At 49.6% G+C, this 12,565-nt stretch overlaps 1 pseudogene; it reads left to right on the forward strand.

The window, feature by feature from the left end:
- Window positions 1-569: 569 nt before the first annotated feature.
- Window positions 570-1,363, forward strand: LOC102242113 (annotated as a pseudogene).
- The last annotated feature ends 11,202 nt before the right edge of the window (window positions 1,364-12,565 follow it).

The following is a 12,565-nucleotide window of genomic DNA, read 5'->3' on the forward strand; positions in this document are numbered from 1 at the left end:
CTCCGTCTGGCCCTCTGCAGGAGTGTCCCGACCCCTGCATTATCGCACGAGGAAATCAACCCGAGAGTGAAAGCACGGAGGACAGACATTTCCGTTCAATTAAACGGGGACCTAAAATGCCATTTTATTCTGCCACAGGCCAGTTCTCTTATTGCAGACAACTGAGAGGGGAAACTATCGAGGGGCCAAAAGGCTGTTGTGGGGTTTTGTCACTTCTTTAAGCCATATCTGGGGAACAGAACTAATGACTTTTGCTTAATTTGACTGCTCAACTCAGCTCCAGTTTTCCAATGGAATCACTTCTTGTTCAGATGCGCACTCTTGTCTGTGAGGGAGGAGTCTTTGAAGGTAAGGCGCTGTGGGTTCAAATCCCAGCTCTATCACTTCCAAGCTGTGCAACCTTACATGAGCAATGGGGATATTGATTATACTTTTTATTATTTGCTGATTACTAAGTGACCCTTATTAGGATCATCATTATAAAGCCCCTGATCCGATGACTGGCCTCTACAAAGGGTTTAAAATGGAAATTCTACCCTTTTTAAAAATATATATTTTATTGGGTCACCATGTTGTCAGTCGCTGCCCGCTCAGGCCCATTCTCGCCCGTTCTATCCACCTCCTCCTGCGCAGGGGCGTGGACGTGAAGCGGCCCTTCCTCTGCAGGGAGTCACTGAACGGCCAGGCCACGAGTGGGCCTCTGGTCGCCGCCATGGGCCTCAATGTCCCTGCTTCTGTCCGTTATTCCCGTACAGACGTCACCATGCCCGACTTCTCCGATGACTGCCGCGCCGATGACTGTCCTCCAAGGAGCGCGCCCCTGTTTGCAGGAAGGGCCTCTCCTCTTTGGTAACTGCAACCAGGACGGTGGCCGCCGCCCACACCCCGAGAATGCCGTCTCCCAGGCTGTCTCCAGCAGGAGCGCCTTGGCCATGTCCAAATCGAAATCAGGTTGTCCGATATCCTGGAGGGCAAGAATATGACCTTCAAGTGGAGAGGCAAGCTGCTGTTCATGCGCCACTGAACCCAGAGGAGGTGGGACAGAAGGCCGCGCGGACAGGTCCCCCTGAGGGACCCCAGCACGACCTGGAACGAGGGAAGAAGCCCGAGTGGGTCATCCTGATCGGGGTCTGCACGCATCTCGGCTGCGTGCCCATTGCCAATGCAGGAGATTTTAGTGATGTTACTGCCCTTGCCGTGGGACCCACTATGACGCCTCTGGCAGGACCTGGACGGGGCCTGTGCCCCTCAACCTCGAGGCTCCCTACTGTGAGTTCACCAGGACGACATAGTGGTGGTTGGCCAGGCCCCTGCTGGGACGCAGGCTCTCTCATCCTCATGTCTCCTCAGAGAAGGTGCCTGAGAGCAGGTCTTCTGTACTTCAGGGTGTTGATTTGTACTATGTAAGATTTGCTGATAATGTATTTGTAATGTTAATGTGAAGTGATTTTTACAGAGAGGAAGGGAGAGGGATAGAGAGTTAGAAACATCCATGAGAGAGAAACATCAATCAGCTGCCTCCTGCACGCCCCCTATTGGGGATCGAGCCCGAAACCAAGGTACAAGCCCTTGACCGGAATCGAACCCGGGACCCTTCCTCAGTCTGAGGGCTGACGCTCTATCCACTAAGCCAAACCAGTCAGGGCAAATTCTACCTTTTTACCAGTAAAATATGGGGTGTGCAAAAGTAGATTTACAATTGTTTGTATGGAAAATAACACAATAATAAATAATAATACAAGAATAAAACTCTGTTTTTCATGTACTCAGAACTGTAAACCTACTTTTGCTCCACCCTGTATAATTTTTTAAAAATTTTTATTTATTGAATTTAGGGAGAGAGAGGAAGGGGGAGGGAGAGAGAGAGTGAGAGAGAGAGAGAGAGACATCGATTTGTTGCTCCACCCATTTATTCATTCATTGGTTGATTCTTGTATGTGCCCTGACCAGGGATCTAACCAATTGAACTATTAGCCAGGGCCATCCCTGTGTAATCTTATTAGGTGTTTTATTACCATCTCAGACACACAGATGATGGAATTATAAGGAACCAAGGTTTGTTATTCCTGCCTCTAACAAAGTGGCCAAATTAAATACAGGACGCCCAGTTAAATGAATTTCAGATAAACAGAGATGAAGTGTTTTAGTATAACTCTGTCCCAAATATTACCTGGGATATATTTACACTAAAAAATATTCATTGTTCATCTGAAATTCAAACTGAGCTGGCTGTCCTGTTTATTTTTTTCTTTTTTGTGATAAATCTGATGGTCTTAGTTCTTGCAACACAGGAAGAGCTATTCTCCATATTTGCCTTTCTCCTCAGAAAGAAATTCTAAGAAACAACCAGCGAGGACTTTTTTCTCTTTAGATCCTAAACTGGCTTTTACCTGGGTTTCCTGAAGGTCAGCACCTCCCTGTCCGCCCCCCACCGCTGTCCCTCATCCTTCAACCAGCGAATTGGCTTCAGCAAATACAGAAAAATCCTGCTACAAATACCATTCTGATCCGCAATCCAGACAAGGGGCCCATGCGGTTGGATATCCTTCCTGTTTATGCATCTTCTATCTAAATGAAGGCGTAATGATACACTTGCTATTCTTGCCATTTTTGCTCTGTTTGATGCTTCGTGACGTGCTCCTCACAAATGGCAGCGAGGAACATTCCTTGTCTGTCACGAGCGCCCGGAGGCAACAAGCAGCCTCCATCAGCCCTCAGAAGTAATTAAAAACAATCAACCAAAAATGCAAGGGGCTTTCGACCCGGATTCCAAACTCCACCTACTTAGAGCGGGAGCCAAAGGCCCTGCAAAGATGAGCTATTTACATTTAACTCTTTGATGCACAGGGGCTTCCAGAGGCTCAAACCCACAGAGCTGCCCGCAGACATAAACACCTGAGAGCCGGCACAGAAGGAACAGTTTCCTAAGAGACTGGAGGTGCGGTGGGGGTGGGGTGAGGAGAGAGTCCAGCCCTGAACACTAGACTCTCCCCTTCCCCCCACCTTTGGTTGTTTGCAGATTATTAATTTCTAGCTCCTTAAAAAGGCTTATAGGCAACAATGGAAAAAATGACGATGTAAAATTTTTCTTAAGCAAGCATGAGCGGTATCTTTCTGAACAGCAGCAGGTGAAATTAGAGTGAGGGCTCTTGCAGCAAAAACTCAACAGTTTCAAGTGTTTTTTTGTTTGTTGTTTGTTTCATGAAAGTCTGTACAAATCTCCAAATACAGAATAATGTGCCACCTCTGCGCTGATATCCCAAACCGTGCTGATGGCCATTTTCTTTGGGGTGAAAAGAGCTGCGAATCCTGAGAAGGCAACTGAGAACCGCGTTTTCACAGAAAATGCTGCTGGTTGGGCCAGGCGCACAAAATTGGGTAAAGAACAACTTGGGAGCCAGGCATGGAGGACGCCAGAGCCCCCTCGGTGCGCCTCTAAGAGGAAGCGCATGCAGGGCGGCTGTGAGGAGGAGAAAGGCGAGTGGTCTTCTTAGCAGGCTGGAGAGCTGCAATGCCCAGCGCCTGCAGCCGGGCCCCATGGGCTCTACACCAGCCTTCCCTGTGGGCTCTACACTGTGTGGAAGGACGAGGAACTGAAGGGTCGCGCTGCATGCAAGGGTCCCACCCAGGTCTCTGCTCATGCTAAAGGCACATGCATTTTTGTTCATTTCCAGCGCAGTCTGCCCCGTCTATTAGTTGGACCTGGTGAAGGTGAGAAGTGGTGGGAACTTCCGGGGCATCTGAATGAAAACCCTAGCCGCGGAGTGTGGAGACTCTGCCGCTTCCTGTGGTCAAATGCCTAAGCAGATGCCTCATTTTATCATGCCTGGTGCCTTGGTCTTCTCCCTGTCCTGGGTTTGACCACCCCATACAGCCTCCTGGTGTTCCTTTGGCCGGGTTCCCAGGGAGCTCTTGGCCCCCGGGGTACAGTGACTGTCAGCGGCAGGGTGACGCCAGCCAGAGAAAGGGACACACCCCAAACAAGGCTGCAGGCCCTCCCCCATTTATGCAGAATAAACACAGCCCACCGGCTGGTTTCTTCTTCCCCCCCATGGGGGGTGGGGGTGGGGGGGGAATTCCATGGGCCAGCCTTCCCTGGAATTCCTAAGTCCTGGCTCAGTGGGGGATCGGAGCCCCTCTGCATCTCCCTTTGAGCCTGGGGTCCATCCAAAGTCACGGGGGCGACTCAGCAATTAAAATATCATTCAGACATTTACCCAGATCCCAGTGACAGAACTGTTTAAAAAGTTGACAAAGCACGGGATGGGGAGGGAACCGAGCCTGGCTTGGGGAGTGCATAGCAGTGGGTTTCTCTGGAGGGCAGTGTGGCCATAGCTGTTCCGTCGCTAACGCACAGCATTCCCCCTCGCCCCCCACCCCCACCAGAAATGAACAGATCTAGCTTAGTGGCAGCAGGAGAGTTTTGTTTGTAATAACAAGACTGAGCCCAACCTAAGTGTCCCTTAGCAGGCCACTGGTTAAACTGGTTCATTCACACCGAGGAATATGGATCCAGACACTGCAGGGAAAGAGCAAAAGAAGGATGTGTACTGTACGCTAACTTCCCATCAAAACGGGAGACGCATCGGTACAGATATGCACGCAAAGAATCCCGAAGGCCATGCCTTTCGGGGAATGACCCAGACCCTGGGGGGATGTGGTGGGGGTGGGGTGGGGGTGGTGGAGATGATGTGGGGGAGAAACTTTCCCCTGTTTGTGTTTGGAAAAAATGTTTACTATGTGCATTATTGTTTTGTTAACATGAAATTGAATCTCAAAACACTGATATACCACCTAATTCCACTGTTTTCTGTTTGACGATGGATTTATCCCGCAGACCAGATCAGCTTGGACATCATCGCCCCATCCAAGGTACCGTCTGCATTTTATTACAGCTGGCAGTTCCATTTAATCCAGTGGTTCTCAACCTTCCTAATGCCGAGACCCTTTAATACAGTTCCTCATGTTGTGGTGACCCCCAATTTCATTGTTACAAATTGAAAATAATTAAAGCATAGTGATTAATCACAAAAACAATATGTAATTATATATGTGTTTTCCGATGGTCTTAGGCGACCCCTGTGAAAGGGTCATTCAACCCCCAAAGGGGTTGCAACCCACAGGTTGAGAACCGCTGATTTAATCAGTTACACAATGTCATTTGCTGTGTCCAGTGTTGCTTCCAAGTCTGGCTTTGGGACCTCAGGGTCATCAGTGCTCAGCTTAACTGGGAAAGGGGCTTTGGCTCCAGGGAAGACAGCAAAGATGAAATCGTTTCTAATTGTGGCTGTAAAAAGGGGACTTAAGCCCTAGCTGGTTTGGCTCAGTGGATAGAGCATCAGCCTGGACTAAAGGGTCCCAGGTTCAATTCCAGTCAAGGCACATGCCGGGGTTGTGGGCTCGATCCCCAGTAGGGGGTGTGCAGGAGGCAGCCAATCATCAATGATTCTCATTGATGTTTCTATCTCTCTATCCTTCTCCCTTCCTCTCTGAAATCAATAAAAATGTATTTTAAAAAAATAAAAATATATTTTTAAAAAGGGACTTCACTAATGGAAGGAAAGGGCAGATTAAAGAAGATCAGAGACACCTCTTTCCCTGGGTGACCCCAAAAGTTCTTCAAAGAAAAAGGAGGTTTCTGGGTTGGAAAGGATAAGAGTTTAAGTGTATATTCACATTGACAAAGGCTACATTATTGTCTAGGCTTAATTCTAGCTCCAAATATAGAATATATGAGATATAGCGTCCTTTACCCATGAAGTAATAATGATTCATCTTAATGAGATAATTGGAAGAATGTATACAAATAGCATGTACAAATATATTCATAATAATATTGTTTTTAAAGAGGAAAAAATGGAAATAGCCTAAATGCCCATCAGCGGGGGATTGCTTAAATAAAAAATGGGAACTCCATGCTGGAAGTGGTAGGCAACCATTTAATAGCTGAATGTACATCAATACTATTGACATGAAAAATGTCAGTGAGGGTAGGTTGGATTGGGTTGTGAAATATCATTTATGCTATGATCTCTCTAATGTAAAAGCAGGACTGTGTGACACATGTTATGTGATGTGTCGTATAGTCTTACAGAAAGAACTCTCTCTCTCTCTCTCACACACACACACACACACACACGTCTGGATTGGGGTGGAAGGATTATTTTCTTTTACCCTGTTAGTATGGTTTAAGTTTTTCTTTTTTTACTGCAAGAGAAAGGAGGTGAAGGAGATAGTCCAGGCTGCTGGAAGCGCTTGCCTAGAGGAGGTGGGGCTGCTGGTGGGAGGAGGGCAACTGTATACAGTTCTATATTCATCCAGTAATTCATTAATTGCACAAGTATTCACTGCGTGCCTATTATGTGCCTAAAAGGCCCAGGTGAAGCTCTGTGTAAACCCTACGAACTGAAAAAGACGTCTGCAAACTCATTCACAAGGACCCCATTTACTCCAAGGGCTGGTGAGCGCAGGGTACCCACACTAAACTGCCAGCTTCGGAGTCAAAAGTGGTCGGATACTGGCAAAGTCATGTGATTCAACTTAATCCGTGGAGCATGATTTTGAAATATCAGATATCCAGTTCTCTTTCACTCTTCCCTCCTCCTCCAAAATAGCTGGGGTGGCTGCTTTGTGGTGCTCTTGGCGGGGCCACGTCTGCTTATGGGGAAACGCACAAGTGCCTGGAGAGCAGCCAAGTGCAGGGCCGTGGGACTCGTTGGCCGTATTACTCTTGCAATTAAGAGAGCAGTTTTGGGGAAAACGTGGAAAACCACCCTTCCCAGGCCGCATGGGGCGATTCACAGCTGCCAATCACACGCCGGTGCGGGTCTGAGCCCGTCTGCATAGACCGGCCCGGGCGCTGGGCTGGTGTCCGCGGATCTGCCGACGGTCCATCTGCCGCGAGAGGGCCTCCATCCCTCCAGCCCCTGACCTCCAATCTGTCACTCTCTGGCTGAAAGGCGACCGCGGAAAAGGGCGCCTCCCGCTCCGCCTATTCAGAGCGTGAATGCAAAGTGGTCCAAGTTGACCCGCCGCCAGTCTCCGTGGCTCCAAGTCGGCGAGGCACCCTACAGTTTACACAGCCCGGCCTCAATGCAGCCTCGAGGCGCCCCATTCAGGAGAGCCTGCATGCAAAAGAGCCGGCCATTAGATCATCGTAATTATCCCATTGACATCGCCTGGGGCCCCAGTGGGGGCCGGGAGCCCATCAAACGCGTCTCTAATGAGGCGCTCTGGGCCCTTTGTGCGCGTCGCGCCCCCTCGCACGCTGCCTCTCCGGCCGCAGACAGGCGGTCCCTTTCAGGCGCATTCACTCCTCCTGACCCCCGACCCCCAGGGTTATGACATCAGCAGCCCTGATTTGTGATCATTTTTATTGGCACACACTCAACGCTTGTTTCCTGTGTTTCCCTCGCCCCCCCCCACCCCCGCTTCTCTCCTCCCCCTCTTCGGCTAAACTTATTGGAATCTAATAGGCATATGCCGGGCACCACAAAGTGAGCCCGCAGCGTTCTCACAGCGGACCCGGCCATTGTGCCAATAACGACAACCAGAGACTCATTATCTAGGTGCACGGACCGCTAATCGCTGCCACGCTCGACAATCCCCAGCAGATGTCCACTACTTTATGAGTTTTAATTAAAATGTTCTACTTATTTTTATCAATGCACTCCCCCCCCCCCCAAATTAAAAAGATGTTACTCCCTGGTAGTGTTTTGCTAATTCCTCCTTCATCAGGGCGATTAAAAGACTCTTATTTGGAACTAATGGGGGGCGGGGGAGTCTCTTCTTTCCTTTTAAAGTGCTGCTGCTAAATTATTTTTTTAAAAGAATTCATTGAACTCGACATTTAAAAAGATTCTGTTTTCTTATGTCACAACAACTCCATATAGCAGTGGGACTGTGTACATTTCCTCCTGCTGATGCCAAAGATGGCAATTTGCACGAATTCCTTAATTTCAAACATGGTTTGACAGCAAAATCCGACTTAGCATTTTCAGTTCCTGTCCTTCCAAGCTGTTTGACTCAGTGAAGGGCCTTATTGTTGCTTCGTGACTCCAAGTTTATGAAAGATCCACTTAAAACAGAGCCTTTCGGGCTTTTCAAAGCACAAACTCGATGCTACCCACAAAGCTTCTTCAGCACATATGGTTTTTAATGCAATTTTGTTTAACCGCAATCATAATTTAATTGCCATAAAACTGAAATGAAAGGACGTTACAAACGAGCCTTTGAGTTGAGTGTCAGTTAAAATAACCATTTGCCGAAGAGGTCAGAACTTAAAGGAGAAAATGGCACCAAAATTCAAAAGACAAAAGAATTTATATTTTCAAAAGGTGACTCATAATCTGTGATTGCAAAACCTTAGCCTTCATGTGAAACAATATCGCAAGTCCAGGGGTATTGCCCTTGTGTTAAGCCCTTGGGCCTGAGTGAAAATTAATTAATTTTCAGGAAGACGTCTCAATCAGGAGACTATAAAGTGCACTCTGAAAGTCACGGATAACAATTTCCAGTTGTAAAAATCACTACCAATCATTGCAGGAAGTGAAAAGTAAAGGGGTAGGAAACTTTTCATTACAACCAAAAAGCATAATAATAACCAGCTTCAGATAATGTCTCCATTAACAAGATTCTTGGGTTCTAATATAAAGAATCTTTTTTTTCGTAGCCACGAAATCATTTTACCTTCTAATTATGAGTTGGTTTAAGTCCTGCAAGTTTTTCAGAGCCCTCGTCTTAGTTGTGCAACCTGAGACTGCAATCTGCTGTTGTGCAGATGTCTGCCATTATCAGCTGCCTCCCGACCCTTGCTAAGCGCTCCTGACTTTCCAAGTCTCTCTCCTGTGGCCCACCTCCATCCACAGTCACTTCAAACAGGGACACAGCGTGTCACCCGCCTCCCCACATGAAAACAAAACAGTGGCCACAGCCCAAATGAATGAAATTAGATAGCTTTAAAACTCACACGCACGCACATCACTACGTTCGCTATCACAACCCACAACAAATGATGAGTTTTCCTGTCCTTCAACATCTAATTTTCATTTGCCGCAATTTAAAATCCGGCGCGGAGTCCCACTGGAGGGGTGAGTACTGGCATGCCCGGTCTAGTCTTAGAGTCTTTACCATTCCTAACTTTTCATACCACAACCAGGTTAGGAGAGTGATCAAATCTGACCATTACAAACACCACTATTACTTCCAAAGCTACAATCACAGGGGAACGCCCAGACCAGCCCTGCCCTTTGCAGACCCTTGTGGCCGTTTCCCCGCCAGATGTGGCCCCGGACTTCAAGGAGGTGTCGTCACATCTTCGTTATGGGGGGAGGGGGGGCTCAAGGATTAAGAGGTGGAAATGGAAACCGGGTGCCTTGCCATGATTTGGTTTATACAAAATCCACAGGCATATTGGAGCCGTTAGAAAGGAAACCTGGGAACGGTAAATATTTAGCCATCCAACCCCCTCGGCAGGTCCTCAGAAAGCAGGCTTTCTCGGTGGCACCCTAGCGCCCGCGGAGCCCCTCTCGGGCAGCCCACCTGCTCACTCCCAGGCAAGACGCTCAAGTTCAAGCCTACAAGATGCTGTGGAACAACGCTGTCCAACAGAAACACAGCAAGAGCCACAAATGGGAGCCACATGTGCGATTTTAAGTTTTCCAATAGCCATATTTTAAAGAGCTGGGTGAAATTAATTTGAACAATATATTTAATTTAACCCAATATACCCAAAATACTATCATTGCAACATGTCACCAAGATAAAGATGCATTAATAGGGTATTTTATGTTCTTTTTGGTACTAAGCCTTTGAAATCAGTGCGTATTTTACCTTGAACTTAGGACAGGCCACATTTCACGTGCTGAAGAGGCACGTGGGGCTAAGGGCTGCCGCAGTGGCAAGTGACAGGTGGCATGGGGATCTCACTGCCCAGGCTTGAACCCCAGCACGGCCACCTCCATACTGAGACCTTGGCAAGCCACTCGGCTTTCTGAGCCTCAGTTCCGGCCACTGCTCAGTATGTCTGTGTGAATGTGAGTGTGGGAAGGGGACGATGAGAATGGTACCGACCTCACAGCGTCAGCTTGAGGATGAAAGCAGAGAGTCCTTAGGACACGACGCTGGTCTCATTCAGTTCCCAATAAATTCTTCTGCAGATTCAACAGATATTTAATGAGCATGTAGTAGGTGCCAGGTACTGGCACAGATGTGAGGAACACAGCAGAGAGCAAAACTGATAGAGGCCCTGCCTTCACAGAACTGGCAGCCTAGTGAGATGATAGACAATAAACCATAAGAGAAGAACAAAATCCCATGTCAGATGTTGGTATAAGATATAAAGGGGTCATTCTTTTATCCAGATGAACCAGGGGAGGCCTCACAAAAAGGTGGCACTGAAGCAAAGACAGGAAGGAGGTGAGGTTTCCGGGCACATAGCCATCAGCAGGAAGGGCATTCGAGGCAGAGGGAACAGCCAGTGCAAAGGCCCTGAGGCAGGAACATGGTTGGTGTATGGGAGGAGCTGCTGGGAGGCCAGGGAGGCTGGAGCTGAGAGACGGAGGAGGAGTGTGGGGTGCTCCCAAGGTGCTGGTCAGTCACAGGAAGGATGCTGACTTTAACTTAGTATGAGACAGAGCCATCGAGGCCTCTGAGCAGAGGAGCACTTGAGCTGACCTGCGCTTTCAAAAATCCCTCTGTGGCTCTGTGGGCGGGAGATGGTAAGAGGGCAGAGGACACGGGAACACCAGGGAGCGGCTCTCTGGGGCATCGAGGAGAGAGATGACGGTGGTTTGGGCCGGGGTAGTATTCACAAAGGGTATATGTTGATGGCAAAGCCAACAAGAGTTTCTGATGGAGGGGGGTGGGGGCTGAGAGAGAAGGTCAAAGATAACAAGGATCATGGCCTGAACACTGGCTCATGAGAGTCAGTTAGTTAAGATGGAGGATTTGGCCCTAGCTGGTTTGGCTCAGTGGAGAGAGTGTCTGCCTGCAGACTGAAAGGTCCCAGGTTCAATTCCAGTCAAGGGCACATACCCATGTTGCAGGCTCCATCCCCAGTGGGAGGTGTGAAGGATGCAGCAGAACAATGATTCTCTCTCATCATTGATGTTTCTCTCTTTCTCTCTCTCCTTCTCTGAAGCCAGTAAAAACATATTATTTTAAAAAAGATGGAGGATTTGTCACGAGTTCATTGCGCACCAGTGTCCGTGCCCAGTGTTTCCCACGAGGGTCATGAGCCCCAGCAGCAACCCTTTGAGGCAGGCACTGGGGCTGCTCCCATTCCACAGAGGAGATAACTGAGGCCTGAAGAGGTGAGACCACCCACCACCCAGGCGGACTCATTAAGTTCAAATATGGGCTGTTATCTCCAGAGGCCAAAGGTCTCTCCTCCACACCCCAGCACTCCTGTCCCCCACCCCCAGCATCTTACACATGAGAGGATGGGACCCCCATCCCTCCCTGGAACCTTAAAACATCCAACGCTGGGCCTTGCCTGAGAGATTGGTCCTCCAGGCGGATCTTCTGCTTCCTACAGGACACAGCCCCCCTGGCTGTAGTGACCCTTCCACAGGCCACCACAGACCTCCACAGTGCGGACCCCGAGCGGGAGACACACTGAGGGCAGCTGTGAGGGGCTGGGTAGTGGCCCTAGGATACTGAGGTTCAGATCCCTGGGACCTAGGGCTGTGGCCTCGCATGGCAGAGAGCTTTGCAGGCGTGCTTAAGTGAAGGGTCTTGAGCAGAAGGTTACCCTTGTTATCATGTGGGCCCTCGATGCATCGCAGGCATCCTTGCTGGAGGAAGGCAGAGGGAGGTGTGACACACGGAGGAAGACCCTGTGGCTCGGAAGAGGAAGGAGGGGCCAGGAACCAAGGACCTTTGTTTAGGGGTTGACAATTTGAAGACAGCAACAGCAGAGTGCTGAACCAGCCCGGGCCCTTCTGCATGGGCTGTGTGTGCTTGCCCGGCTCCCGCACCCATGAGGTCAGAAACAGAGACTAACCCACAAAGAGGTGAGGATAGAAAGCCCCTCCCCACCCTCCAGGCCTCCCCGTGAGGCAGAGGCAGTGGGGCTTCTGGGACCTGCGGGGGTGGCACCAGGTCACGAGAATCCAAGAGGCATCTTTTCAAGCAATTCAGCTCCACGTTGGCACAGGGCCTCAGATAAGCGGTCTTGTGCCTCGTGCTGCATCCCGACATCTGCTTCTGTGACTGGGCCAGCGCCCAGGGAGGCACCATCCTGCCCAAGTCACCATGCTGGTAACAGAGCAGAGCCCAGGTGCCGAGGGCAGGCCGGGGGGAGGGGGAGGACAGGCCCTGGGAGGGAGTGTAGGAGAAGGGCGTTACCTGCTTTCCCCATCTGACAGTATCACCTGAGTGTCAGCCAGGGTGGGCTCCGAGGTGGCCCCAAATAGTGGAGCTGTTTGTCTGCTCATCCCCACTGTGCGTGCCGTCCCACATGTGCCTCTGCTCTTCCACTGCCCAGATGAGAGGCCACGGAACACTTGTGTCCCGGCAGGGAACGGGGCATCTGCCAGATGCTGCCCGTGGAGGCCAGAATCCC

Source organism: Myotis brandtii, unplaced genomic scaffold, assembly GCF_000412655.1.
Source record: "Myotis brandtii unplaced genomic scaffold, ASM41265v1 scaffold647, whole genome shotgun sequence".
Taxonomy (NCBI): Eukaryota; Metazoa; Chordata; class Mammalia; order Chiroptera; family Vespertilionidae; genus Myotis; species Myotis brandtii.